This window comes from Hemitrygon akajei, chromosome 3 (genome assembly GCF_048418815.1).
Source record: "Hemitrygon akajei chromosome 3, sHemAka1.3, whole genome shotgun sequence".
Taxonomy (NCBI): domain Eukaryota; kingdom Metazoa; phylum Chordata; class Chondrichthyes; order Myliobatiformes; family Dasyatidae; genus Hemitrygon; species Hemitrygon akajei.
This window is the reverse complement of record NC_133126.1, coordinates 77,945,012-77,957,775: the sequence shown is the minus strand read 5'-3', so window position 1 is coordinate 77,957,775 and position 12,764 is coordinate 77,945,012. Positions and strand designations below refer to the sequence as shown.

At 39.8% G+C, this 12,764-nt stretch overlaps 1 protein-coding gene across 11 annotated transcripts in view; it reads left to right on the top strand.

Moving 5' to 3' along the window:
* LOC140725132 (alpha-(1,6)-fucosyltransferase) overlaps window positions 1–12,764 on the top strand; it is an 839,166-nt gene that overhangs the window by 454,879 nt on the left and 371,523 nt on the right. Inside the window, exon 1 of one of the 11 annotated variants that reach the window (XM_073040190.1) lies at window positions 11,932–12,110. The exons of 9 other annotated variants lie outside the window; for them this stretch is intronic. The gene's annotated coding sequence lies outside the window, so the exon portion shown is untranslated. Of the gene's footprint in view, window positions 1–11,931; window positions 12,111–12,764 lie in introns of those variants that run through there. One more of the 11 variants, XM_073040198.1, reaches the window with a different exon arrangement.

Here is a 12,764-nt window from a genome sequence, read left to right as displayed (position 1 = left end):
ATTTGGAATTGATGCAGATTCTGTCTGTACCATTGCCAGCCAGAATGTATGCAGCATAATAGTTGCTGTCGGAGTAATTGCCGGCTATCTGGTGCATTGCTGTCACTGTGCATGGGTAGTGGAAGAAGTGAATGTTTAACACAGAGCCAATCAAGCAGGCTGCATTCTCCTGGATGACACTGAGCTTCTTGAGAATTGCTGGACCGTGCAGGCAGCATCCATCATATTCTTGATATCGACTATAGGTGATATAAAAGCTGTGGGGTGTCAGTCAGTCTGCAGAGGAAATCAATGCTCTGACCTGCTCCTGTAGCCATACCACTTTACTGAAAGCTTCAGGAGACTTTCTGGTAGCTGCTGAAACTCAGAATACTGTTGGTGGAACTTGATGACGGTGATGCCATTGAATAATTTGAAGATGAGCTTTATTTGTCACAAACACATCAAATGTACAGTGAAATGCGTCGTTTTCATCAACACGGTCTGAAGATGTGCTGGGGGTTGCCCACAAGTGTCACATGCTTCCGGCACCAACACAGCCTGCCCACAACTTAGCTCTGACGCATGTCTTTGGAATGTAGGAGGAAACCCACGCAGTCACAGAGAGCACAAACAAGCTCCTTACAGACAGCGGCAGGAATTGAATCCCAGTCTTTAGCACTGTAAAGTGTTAAGCGCCCCATGCCACTCCAGTTAAACCCTCTTGCTGGAGTTAACCATTGCCTGACATTTTTGTGCAATGAATTCCTACTTTTAATTGTGTCTGTGTTTTGCTACACCCAGGGATGGGCTATGTCATTTGAATGAGGAGTTGTGAATGGAATTGAATGATGAGCACTCATCAGCGAATATACCCACTTATGACTAAATGGAGGACATTAATAAAGTAGCCACTAATGAAGCAGTTGGATTTTGTACTGGTGTGAGGAACAGTAGTTGCAGAGACATCTGGGATGATTGACTTCCAGCAACTTTCCTTGTGAGTGGTATGATTCCAGCCACTAGAATAATTTCCCTGATGTCCATCAACTTTGGATGACCAAGGGTTTTTGATACCACATTTGGTCAAGTGTTACATTAATGCCGAGGGCAGTCAATCTCACCTCGCCCGTGGAGTTCAGTGTTTGTCCCAAGGCTATGAAGAAGTCTGAAGCAGAGTGGTCCTGGCAACCCAAAGAGCTTTGTTGAGTAGTTTTTTGCTATGTAAGTGCCATTTTGAAGTGCTCTTGATGACAGTTAACATTTCACTGTTTATTGATAATAGATTGATCAGGTGATAATTAGCTGAATTGGCTTTGTCCTTTAATTTGTGACCAGGGTATAAGGCTACGTCCACACTACACCGGATAAATCCGTAACCAAAGCTTTTTCTCTTAGTTTTTACCCTCCATCCACACTAAAACAGCGTTTTTGTCCCCCGAAACCAGAGCTTTTCAGAAATGCTTTCCAGGGTGGGTATTTTTGAAAATGCTGCTCAGGCAAATCAGTGTGAACGGGGTTACCGGAGACTTCTGAAAACACTATCAGACTGCAGCGTGCTATTTCATTGTTTTCTTGAACACAACCTAACAATTTCAGAACAGACGGCAACGAGACTGAAGCCAGAAGAGTTTGAAATGTACTCACTAAATACTTTAACCCATAACTTACTGAATAAATAAGTATACTCACTTTGCCCTGTTTTCTGTCCTTGCTTGTATGAAGGTGGTTTACCTATTTATGCAAGTACTTCTCTGACAATAGATGTGTAACAGCCTAATGTAACATTGTATGGAAATACAAGATAATACTGATGCAGACATGTTTTATACATTTAACAAGGTGCTTTATTAATGCAACAGAGTTAGTCAGTTTTTCAATGTTCGTTGTCAGCCGGGTCAGTCTACCAGTGAACTCTCTGTCGGTTGCCTCCATATGCTCTAGTATTTGTCTTTTTTTTACTTTTAAGTTCTCCTGCGTGAAAGCCAACAGCTGTCCATCGTTTTAAGTTTTTCTAGTCTGTAACTACACAAACACACACTTTTACGGTGAGATTCGACACCAAACATGTCGCTTGTTTTCGGTAGATGTGTTCTGCGCATGCCCAGTAGGAGGAGATTTGCCAAAATCTCCGTTTCAATGTGGATAGAGATAGTTTCAAAAACGCATAGTGTGGACGCCTATCGTTTTTATGCGAAACCGGCGTTTTCAAAATTATCCGGTCTAGTGTGGATGTAGCCTAAGTGGATTCAAAGCCAGTTCTGAAGCATGTCTTCAATTGTATAACCAAGAATTTGTCAGATCATATCACCTTTACCTTATACAGTGCTCTCAGGAGTTTCTTGATATAATGTGGAGTGAATTGAGATGAATTTTGTGATGTTGAGAATCTCAGGCCAAGATGGATAATTCAAGTGGTAGGCAACAGAAAGCTCAGGGTTGCTCCTGTGGAGTGACCTTACCACACCTGAATTTAGTGCTGAGGTGGATACTGGGTGGGCAGTCCATTTTTTTCCCTCTTTTTCTGCTTTAATGTAGCTGTTGGGTATTAGCTGAATAGCCCACAATACTGTAGGATGTAGAGTCATGTACTGTATATAGATCCAGCAATGATGGAATATTTTCTCCCTTGTCTGGCCTTGATGAACCAGGTGGGATTTTCCAAAAATCCTGTAGTTTTGCAGTCATTGTTATTAAATCTAGTTATTTTTCTACATTCCAATTTATCAGCTGAATTAAAAATTTTCTGTCTCCCGTGGCAGGTTTTCATCCAGGCCTAGAGTTTAATTGCTGAGCTGCTATCAAGAAATGTGGAGTCTAAGACAGGAGGCTGAACAAATTTCATCACAGCCCTGGGGAATTAAAACTAAAGCTGATAAATAACTCTAGAATGTAAAACAAAATCAGTAACAGTGACCATGAAACTAGCGGACTGGTGCTTAATGAAACCCTCTCATTCATTACTATCCTTGAGGGAATGAAATCTGCTATCATTGACCCAGCAATGTAGCAGGCTCTTGGCAAGATTCTCAGTTCAGGAATTGAAGAGCAAGTTACAGCCTTGCCAGCAACATTCATATCTCTGGGTATTCAAAGCAAGGAGCTGTCAGAGGTCTGAATTGGCAGTTGGTCAATCAAATCAAGTTTATTATCACTGACATATGTTGTGAAATTCGCTGTTTTGTAGTGGCAGTACAGTACAAAGCATAACAATTACTATAAGTTAAAATAAATAAATAGTATAAAAGTAATTGTGAGGTAGTGTTCATGGACCATTCAGAAATCTGAAGCCATCTGGGAAGAACCTGTTCCTAAGATATCGAGTGTGAGCCTTTAGCTCCATAAATTATGAAAATTTATTTTCATAAATTTAGTAATGAAATTTAAGCCTATACCAGATAGTGGGGGTCGTTAATGATAAATGCTGCCTTCTCCAGGCACCACATTTTGTAAGTGGCATCGTTGGTCAGAGGGTTTGTGTCTGTAATGGAACTGACTGAATCTACAACCCCCTGCAGTATCTTTCAAATCTTTGCACTGGAGTTTACATACCAGGCAGTGAGGCAATCAACTCTACCAATAGAGTCAACCCAATCTACTCTAATCCCATGTTATCTGTTAGCCCTTGCTGCAGAATTATGGATAATGTTATTCATGAAACATTCGTGCAGCTGACGCACCACCCCATTCTGTTGTTTGACCAGCAGTGTCTCCAGTTGAACATTGAACGGTATGTGTTTGTTGGAGTTGCATCAATCCAGCATTTTAGTATATAAGGAAAGTATATAATCTGAAATGTTGAGAAATACCAGAAAATTTATGTTTTGTGCAGGTGCATATATTGTGCCAAGACAACTTGGTAATTCCTGCTGTTTTTTAGTTTACTCTGAATTTCCTTTAAGCGTTGTGAAGGAAAAGCAATGTCATTTATTGCTCATAACCCTGAAATGTGAATGATATTCCACAAAGAGCTTTCTTAATTTCTCTTTGCAGTTCATAACTTTACACTTTAGAATTGCAGTCTCAGAGTTTCCAGTAATTAGGATAACGAACTGGCCAGGCAGTTTTTAAATGGATGAGACCAGCCTAGAGTAGAAAGCTATATTACACAATCAGGTGCTTCCTTCTAGTATGCATTCAAACTTTGAGGGAAACAAAGGTGAGTTTTATTGGACTGGCAGTGAATGACAGCAGTGTTTTTGCCTGACAGTGCAGCTTCTACAGGGAATGTGTTGTGATAAAGGATTGCATTGTAATTCAGAGTGCACCAGGGACTACTGCTGCCAAACACCCGCTGTGTCACTGTGCTGAAGCCTTACACACAAAAGGGACAAGTCGAGTGGCAGCTGACATCCCCAGGCTATGGACTGCAGCCAGTATTCCGAGACAATCTGTTGTTTTCGGTTGTATCATGGAACATGGAGCACAGCACAGACTTGTGAGATGTATTAATGGGTGAGTGCAAGGCATGTGAATACACTTGAATTTTGTTTGAGCTCTTGTTCTTGAATATTATAAATTTTAGGCATGAGGCCCAGTTCAGATGACATGCATGTTTTGTTTTCTCTGTTTTACTCCTTTTTTTCAGAAGCTGTATTGGGTTATGTCTCCCTCCCATTGTTAATTCTGGAGTTTCAGAGGAATATAAGAACTAGGAGCAGGAGTAGGCCATCTGGTCTATCAAGCCTGCTCTACTAGTCAATAAGATCATGGCTGATCTGGCCATGGACTCAGCTTCACCCACCTAACTTTTACCTATAATCCTCAATTCCCCTACTATGCAAAAATCTATCTAACTGTCTCTTAACATAGTGATTTAGGTAGCCTCTGCAGCTTCCTTGGACAGAGAATATCAGATTCACTACTCTCTGGGAAAAGCAGTTTCTCTTCATCTCTATCCTAAACCTCGTACTCCCCTGAATCTTGTCTCAACTACCAGCAGAAACAACTGTCCTGCCTCTATCTTATTTAGATACATTAGTTACATTTAGATTTAAATCTAACTGTCCTGCTACATCTTGGTAGGATTAATCAAAATAGGACATACATGGTAAATGGTAGGGCATTGAGGAATGTAGTAGAGCAGAGTGATCTAGGAATAATGGTGCATAGTTCCCTGAAGGTGGAATCTCATGTGGATAGGGTGGTGAAGAAAGCTTTTGGTATGTTGCCCTTTATAAATCAGAGCATTGAGTATAGGAGTTGGGATGTAATGTTAAAATTGTACAAGGCATTGGTGAGGCCAAATTTGGAGTATTGTGTACAGTTCTGGTCACCAAATTATAGGAAAGATGTCAACAAAACAGAGAGAGTACAGAGGAGATTTACTAGAATGTTACCTGGGTTTCAGCACCTAAGTTACAGAGAAAGGTTGAACACGTTAGATCTTTATTCTTTGAAGTGTAGAAGGTTGAGGGGGGACTTGATAGAGGTACTTGAAATAATGAGGGGGATAGACAGAGTTGACGTGGATAGGCTTTTTCCATTGAGAGTAGGGGAGATTCAAACAAGGGGACATGATTTGAAAGTTAGGGGGCAAAAGTTTAAGGGTAACACGAAGGGGAATTTCTTTACTCAGAGAATGGTAGCTGTGTGGAACGAGCTTCCAGTAGAAGTGGTAGAGGCAAGTTCAATTTTGTCATTTAAAAAAAAATTGGATAGGTATATGGACAGGAAAGGAATGGAGGGTTATGGGCTGAGTGCAGGTAGGTGGGACTAGGTGAGAGTAAGTGTTCAGCACGGACTAGAAGGGCTGAGATGGCCTGTTTCCATGCTGTAATTGTTACATGGTTATCTTATCACTTTCATAGTTGTATATGTTTTGATAAGATGCCCTCTTACTCTTCTGAACTCCAATGAGAATTATCCCAGGTGACTCAATCTCTCCTCATAGGCTACCCCCTCTTCTCCGGAATCAGCCAGGTGAACCTCCTCTGCAGCACCTTCGAAACCAGTGTATCTTTCCTCAAGTAAGGAGAACAGAACTACATGTAGTACTCCAGGTGCCACCACACCAGTGCCCTGTACTGTTGCAGCGTAACCTCTGAGCTCTTTAATTCAATTCTTTTAGCAATGAATGCCAGCATTCCATTTGCCTTCTTGATAATCTGCTGCACCTACAAACCAACTTTTTGTGATCCATTCACAAGTACTCCCAAGTCCCTCTGCACAATAGCATGCTGTCATCTTGCACTATTTCAATAATAGTTTGATCTTTATTTTTACTTCCAATATAGTTGACCTCACATTTACCAACATTCTACTCCATTTACCAGACCCTTGCCCACTCACTTAACCACTTCTTCCCTCTTCCAAATCATTAATATGTATTATGAACAGTTGCCGGCTGGGCACTGAGCCCTGCTCTATCCACTCACCACTCACCACTGACTGTCAACCAGCAAAACTCCCATTTATCCTAACTCACTGCCTTCTATTGGTTGACCAATCAAAGTAAAGTAAAATAAAATGTATTTATTATCAGAGTACATATATATCACCACATACAAACCTGAGATTCCTTTTCTGTGGGCGTAGTTAGCGAATCTATAGAACAATAACTAAAAAGCAGGATCTGTAAACTGTAAACAAACTGTGCAAATGTAGATAATAAATAAATAGCAATAAATAATGAACATGAAATAACAAAATAAAATAGTCTTTAAATAAGTGTAGTTATTCCCTTTTTGTTCCAGAGTTTGACGGTTGAGGAGTAGTAACTGTTCTTGAACTTTCTACCTGATGGCATTATTGAGAAAAGAGCTTGGCCTGGGTGATAAGGATATTTGATGATGGATGCTGCTTTTCTATGGCAATGTTTTATATAGACATGCTCAGTGGTTGGTGGGTGAGCAGTTGGAGGTGTTACTCGTGATATACTGAGCCTAATCCACTACCTTTTGTAGGATTTTCCATTCAAAGGCATTAGTGTTCCTATGCTAGGGCATAATGCAGCCAGCCAGCACATTTTCCACAACACATCTATAGAATTTGCCAAGGTTTTGATCACATGCTGAATCTCCGAAGACTCCTGAGGAAGTAGAGGTGCTGTCGTGCTTTCTTTGCAATTATATTTATATAATGGGTCCAGGACAGGTCCTCTAAGACAGTGATGACTAGGATTTAAAGTTCTGATCCTCTCCACCTCTGATCACCTGATGATTAATCTCTCCTGAAGTCTACTATCAGCTCCTTGATCTTATTGACATTGAGTGAGAGGTTGTTGTTATTACACCACTCGGCCAAATTTTCAATCTCCCTCCTGTATGCTGATTCATCACCCCCTATGATACAGCCCACAAAGTGGTTTCATCAGCAAACTTGTATGTGGTGTTGGAGCTGTACTTAGCCACATAGTCATAGGTGTAAAATGAATAGAGCAGGGGGCTAAGTACAAATCCCTCTGGTGCTCCTGTGCTGATGGAGATTGTGGAGAGATGTTTTTTGCAATCTGAACTGACTGGGGTCTACAAGTGACAAAATCTAGGATCCAATTGCACAGGGGGTATTGAGGCCCAGACTGGGGAGTTTACTAATTAGTTTTGAGAGATGATGGTATTAAATGCTGAGCTGTAATCAATAAAGAGCATCCTGATGTATGCATCTTTGCTGTCCAAATCCTCCTTCCATACTAACACAACACCCCCAGTTCCATTCAGCCTTATGGATAAGCCTTTTATGCAGCGCCTTCAAACACCTTCTGGAAATCAAATTATATGACAATTATCTATTCTCCTCTGTCTACAGTGCTCATTAAAATTTTCCAAAGTTTCTGTCTGTCTGCCTCTTCCAAATGCCTCTTCGGGGGTCCACGAAGATACTGATGCTGCCCAGCTCTGCCTGTCCACCAATCTCAATCACTCTACTGTCCAAGTTTCACAATTCTTATCTGGTTCCTGATGAGTAATTTTTTTCACTCTCAGCTTTAGCAAGTCTGTGAAGATTCTTTAGTCCCTATTGAACACTATCTTCTAGCTTCCAATGGTATCCTTCTTGTGGCCTCTAATCCTTCAGTTAGTCTGTAACTAAATACCTAGCCTATGATCAAGACTATCTACCAACACCTCTAAAACATTACCAATTCTATCAATGCTTCAATTTGCTTGCTTCTGAACCCAAAGCTGTGTTAGCTCTGTTCCAATTTACCTTCAATATCCCCACTTTCGGAAATTTATCCTCATCTAACATTCCACTGCTCATTTTCTAACACACATCACTCCATTAAGCCATCAGCTCAGTAAACCATCTTTAGCTGTTGATATAGGACAACTTCAAATTTCTTATCTTTGTTCTCAAACATCTACAGTGCTTTTTTTTCCTCTTGTTTCAAACTTCTAGCTCTATACCTTTCCACAATATCTTTACTCTTCTAATTCTGATTAGTGAGTATCTCTGGTGGCTGTCCAGATGAAGAATCTCAACCTGAAAAATTGATTCTCCATTTCCCCTCTATAGATGCTTGTTGCTCATTGAGTTCCTCTCACATCTTGTGTTTTGCTCTACATCTGCTGACTTTTGTGTTTGCAGTTGTTGCTTGGTTGGTGGCAGGAGAGTGGAAGTATGGCTACCCAGCTAAAGCTATTCTCATTCTTTATGGACAAGCATATTCAATGTTAGTTAAATATTATTTGTCAACAGATCTGATGTATCTCGCATGAGTTGCAAACTCTGCTTCCATTCTGTTATGTATGCTGAAATGAGTGTCAATTGCAGAACAAGAAACAAGAGGAAAGGAGATGCAGATAGGTTGCTGTGTTGCAATGGAAATCATGTAGTTCACCAAGGAAGCTCGCAGCAGTGTGAGAAGAACAACTTCCTTCAGCTGCATTTTGCAAACTCAAGTGGCTTGAACCCAAATTCAGTGCTGTCAATGAGGCTAGATTGGAATCCATGTGGGGCAACAGATTCAGTCATGCAGTTTTTAGCACTGTTTACGAGGATTGTTAATTTCAATCCTTTTATTTTCTGCTAATGTTCTCATCTTGGGGCTGTTGCTTTAAATTCTTTACATGAAAATGGTTTGAACATTAATGACTGAGCAATCTGAAAGTTGTGCATCCAGCAAAAAGGAATTATATAGAAGTACATTCAAGCATTTTCAGACTGAACTGATGTGCTATGCACTGCAGCTTTTGAAAATCCTGACATCTAACAAAAGCAATGGGTCTTCTGAGATTTATACTGGCAAAAATGAGGCCCTTTGCATAAATTGGGTTTGTAAAGAAAGGATCACTGCCAAAATTGTTTGCTGAAATCCCTGTATGACAAGGAAGATCAAAGCGGCCAGCCCTCCCTGAATGCATCATATCAATTAGAGGGGAGAAATGTTCTGTGACCTTTCCACTTTTTGCCAGTGATATGCCAGTGTTATTTTTCTGTAGTACTTCATGATTCCATGTGATAAATAATGCACTGTGTGCTTCCAAAAGATTAAAGAATTACATTCCTTCAGACCAGAATAATGAGTTGGTGAAGGAAAAGGAATACCATACGTACATCAGGAACCATCTCTTCTGATTTCGTGCCTCAGTGCAAGGGGCTCATAATTTATTTTAATTCACTTGAAGCATTGGATGGTATCCCTGACTATACAGCATTCCTTTAGTGCTGTAATGAATAATAATTAGATTGGATTATATGCTTGGATAAGTGGATTTGAGTAAGATGAAGATGAATTTTCATTGAGTCCATGACCTTGAGTATATGACCTTGAAATCCAGTGAGAATATTACTTGAGAGTTGAATCTTAAATTGGTAATGCCAAAAACTGCAATACAGAGAGAAGAATGCTTGGTTACAGTTGATAGTGACTAGAAAATTTCCAGATCTCCATTCAACTACCCAAGAAATGTGTTATTCTTTTTAAAAAAGAAATGGAAGCAATGCATATCATTAGTTGAATATTTGAATGTGGAATAAAACACAAAATACAGCCAATGCTGTTTAAGTCATGTAGCATCCATGGAGAGAGAAACAGAGGCAACAACTTTTCATTAAGACTGATCCATAATTTCTTTGTTTTTAACTGGAATCCGAACCACTTAGAAACTCTCAGGTGGAGAAACCCCATGATTGCTGCACTGATTTAATGTAGTTGATGGTCCTAAACTCAATCAGAATGATTTGGTGTTTCAGCTGAGACATTGAAAAGTGTGTTACAAACCAATATCAATAATGCAACATTAATAAAGCTCTTTGTGTTAAAGTTTGAACTGCTTACAGCCAATTGGCTGCTTGAAAGCCTGGCGATTTAATAAAAGCCGCTTGTTTAGAGTAGTGGAAGAAGAAACCTTTGAACCTGTTGGAGCAACATTACTGCAGTGGTCTTTAAACGTCATGTACTTTGTTCTCTGATGGAGCTGAATTGTTTTGAGAATGCAAGTAATTTATTATGTGTGTCCTTTTAGCAAAATGGATCGAGTACATTACAGGAAACGCTGACATTGAGTTTAATGTCACTGACATATGGCATGAAAATTGTTATTTTGCTTCAGCAGTGTAGTGCAATACATATAAAGTACTATAAATCGCAATAAGAAATATATGTTAAAAATTAAATAAGTGATTAGTTAGACATTTGGTTATTTGATTTGTACAACAGAATGGGCTGAAGGGCTTGTTCCTGTGCTGTGTATTCTCATGTATTCTATGTGCTAATGAGTGCAGAGAGAGCAAAAATAATGAGGTTCATGGGGTAGTTCATTGTCCATTTTAAAATCTGATGGTGGAGGGGAAGAAGCTATTCCTAAAACATTGAATATGTGTCTTCAGGCTCCTCCCTGATGGTGGCATGAGAAGATGGAACTTCTTGGGTGATGGGGGTCCTTAATGATGGATGCTGCCTTTTTGAGGCATCTCCCTTTGAAGATGTCCTCAATGCTGAGGAATCCAGTGCCCAAGATGGAGCTAGCTGAGTTTGCAACCCTCTGCAGACTTTTTCAGTCCCTCTATACCAAACAGTGGTGTAGCCAGTTAGAATGCTCTACATATTACATCTGTAGAAATTTGATACAGTCTTTGGTGATATACCAATCTCAAACTCCTAATGAAATATAGCTGCTGACATGCAATTCTTCATAATTGCATCAATATATTGGGCCCAGGATAGATCTTCAGAGATGTTGACACCCAGCATCTGGGAATTGTTTAGGAATTGTGTGTGTTCTTTTACTTTCCCTATCTGAAGTCCACAATCAGATTCTTTGGCTTTGCTGATGTTGGGTGTAAGGTAGTTGTTGCAACACCACTCAACCAGCTGATCTATCTCACTCCTTTACATGTTCTTGTCACCATCTGAGATTCTACTAATGACAGTTGTGACATCAGCAAATTTATAGATGCTGTTTGGCTGTGTCGAGCCACACGCTCATGAGTGCAGAGAGAGTGGAGCAGTGGGCTAAGCACACATCCTTGAGGTGTGCCTATGTTGATTGTCAGGTAGGAGGAGATGTTATTTCTGATCCACACTCACTATGGTCTCCTAATGAGAAAGTCATTTCAACTCTCACCCTAAATCTCTGTTTCCAGTTCTTCATTCCTCAACTCCAGGATAGGGCTAAATGCATTCATTCTATCTGTGATACTCATGATTTTATTGACTCAATCTCGTCACCTCACAGTTTTCTATGCTCCAATAGAAAAAAATATTATCCTTGCCTTTCCAACTTCAAGTCAAGTCAAGTCAACTTTTATTGTCATTTCGACCATAACTGCTGGTACAGTACATAGTAAAAATGAGACAATGTTTTTCAGGACTATGGTGTCCCTCGAGTCCTGGCAGCATAGTTGTGAATTTTTGTACACACTGCGAAAATAGGTGCAGAAATATGAGGTAAGATGTTCTTACCATGGAAGTCCAGCAATAAATGTTTACTCAATGGATTTATTGATTAACAGGACTGATAAAGAGAGATTTGTTCAAACAGGTTTATATTCACTAAGGTTAGAAAATGCAAGTGACACATATAAAATTTCACACAAGACAGACCAGATGTAGGAAGGATGTTTGTAGGAACAGCAAAACAAGTCCCAAAGTCTTGAATGCTGAGGAGGCCATTTGAAACTGAAATCAGGGGAAACCTCTTATTGGAGTGATGAACCTGTAGATTTCTCTACCACAGAAGGCAGCAGAGGTAAGTCATGAAATACTTTAAAAAATGAGGTAGATATATCTCTTAATCCTGAACAGATCAAGGGATGTGGTACTCAAACACATTTGAGTACTCAAACAGGGTACTCAAATGGATAATAATCATTTTGAATGTTGGAGCATGTCTGAATAACTCTTATTTCCTACATTTCAATGTAATATGTGATTCTTCAGCCATAGAGATTTGGAAGCTGGTCTGATTCTCATTAAGCTGATGATGTTGATAACCATTCAACCGCTGATTGAAATATCTATGGACCTGTGAAGATGAAATATTTCATTGTGACCTTGCTCTGCTGCACTGTGCATTGGTGTTTTCAAAGAGGTTTTAATCTCTTTGCAACAAATATGGATAGGATGAAGGGTGGTTGTGATTTCCTTTTTCTCTGTGACCCTTATCAAAATTCATGCAGGTTTTGGCATCCGAGTATGTTTAATTTGGGCATTTGGCTCGTGTTACTGTCCTGCTGGAATGGGATAGCAGAATGTGCTGGGGTAAAGTGATAAAAGGGACAAAGAATAAAACAGTTCCTTGAGTTTGAAAATTCAACAGTTTTAGACATGGTCCCATAAATGTTCAACTTAAAGCAGTAAATGTTTTATCATACTGTCTAATCTTAAAAGTCACTTGAAGGTC